The sequence below is a fragment of the Pristis pectinata genome, chromosome 26, assembly GCF_009764475.1.
Source record: "Pristis pectinata isolate sPriPec2 chromosome 26, sPriPec2.1.pri, whole genome shotgun sequence".
NCBI classification, from domain to species: domain Eukaryota; kingdom Metazoa; phylum Chordata; class Chondrichthyes; order Rhinopristiformes; family Pristidae; genus Pristis; species Pristis pectinata.
The window spans coordinates 14147889-14149867 of NC_067430.1; positions in this window are offsets into that span (position 1 = coordinate 14147889).

Sequence of the window (1979 nt, forward strand, 5' to 3'; positions counted from 1 at the left end):
TTTCAGTATTTGTTATCTCATAATTCTTAAATTCTGTAATTTAATGGGATTTCATCTCCAAATCAAGATCTTTGTCACTTGGAGTCAGGGATCCGTTTTAGGATTTGAAGTTGACCCAGCATGGTATTGGCTTCCACAGGGCCGTTAAGCTGAAGGGAGAAACTAGGTGTTGACTGAATGAGCAGCTGTTGTTAAGTCACTGAAACAAGCAACTATTTTTTTACAATGCGCATCCCTGTGTCAACATGTTGGTCAGTTAGTAGAGTATATATTTTTAGAAGAAGATACAAAATGCATGTCCTTTTAAGAGACCATCTCTCCTAAGCCTCATGACTTTTTTTCTCCAGATGGACTGAAGTTCTTTTTCTCCAGTTGTTGGAGAACCCTTGCACAATACCAGCACACGAGTTCTCAGGCCATTGCAGGGTTTCTGCACTCATCTTGGTTTTAGATCTTTGCCTCAATTTCAAAGGGTCATTTTGAGCAATATGTAGTGATATCTCTGTAGTTTCATGAACTGAAATTGATGGTGGGTTTGATGGAGGCTGTGATTCATTTGTCAGTTACAACTGTGCTGACCATAGGCAGGCAGGGTAGGAATTTGAGAGATCTAAGGTCTTTTATTTCTCTTCACAACCATTTATGTCCAAGTTGATTAGACTCTGCACAGGGTGCAGGCAATATATCCCCATTCTGAAGGCCCAAGGCCTTTGTAAAGACTCTCTGAGGAGCTGCAACAGCATAGAAATAAGGCCTGAATTTAAGAAATACTCAAGGAAACCTTCAAGACAGGTTGAATGAGACAACTCTGCTGTCTACCAAAGGAGGCTGCAGGCTGCTATAGCTTTAGTTAAACCTCTCTGTCTGCAGGCCAAAGGATCATTCAGTCCTCTCCTGTGAAAGGCAATACCTGTTGGATCTCCTCATCAACTGCTCCCCGGCAGATAACCGTCACTAGATACTTTCCACAGAGCTTTGCTCCTTTGTGTATTTCCTTGCTAATCCAAGAAAGATGTGAATTTTCACAGTATTCTTGTGGTTGTATCCTTCTGTCTCTAGTAACTAGAATAGGGGACAGGTTGTTTGAAGTTGGTAGATATACTGCTTACATGGTTCCTATAGAACCCCACTGAAAGGATCGGACATCTGGTAATCTCTCCAATTCCAGTGTTCAGCATGCCCTATCCTAGTTGAGGTGACTGTCGTTATCCACAGTCAGTTTGAAGAATGACAAGTACTGACTTAAGAAGAATATTCATTTCTTTTCTCTACTTCTCCTGAGATTTTCTTATTGGACATGTGTCTCTGTTAATAACTTTTAGAAGTTTGGACCAATTCCAAAGATTTAGATAAACTGATACTGTTCTGTTTTGTGGATGAGCTTTACCTTTCTCCAACGCTCAGACACAATTCTCAGACACTCTTTTCTCATGTTATTCTGAATGGTTTTCTGCAGTTCCAACTTCAATTATCTTAAAATAATTTCTTTCCTCTGACTTCGACTGTTTCTCTCAGACATTGCCTGATCTGCTGAGAATTTCCAGCACTTTATTTTAATTCAGATTTCTAGCATCTGCAGTTTTGGGCTCATGTCTTCAGTTGATTTTCCCTTTCTTTTCAAATAGGTTTTCAAATGAATTGAATGAGTTGCTTTGAGATCTGTGTTGTTCTCCATGCTCTGCTTCTATCATTAGCAACAGGTTTGTAAAATGAGACTCCTTCCAACTAACAGCATTGTCAATGCAGATTTAATTAGTGAATATGGTGTGGAATTAAAGTGGATAGATAATTTGCAGATTCCTGGGATTGAATTGAGAAAAATCCAGGTGCAATACTTGCTCTGTGTTGATCAACCAAATATAGCCAGGAGCTGGGATGATATATTTGGCCCCAGATTTATCTGCTAAATCATCCTTGTATCCCACTGTTGATCACTAATTAGAGGCTGCTGCTGCAAAGCGTGAATATTTTGATGAGGG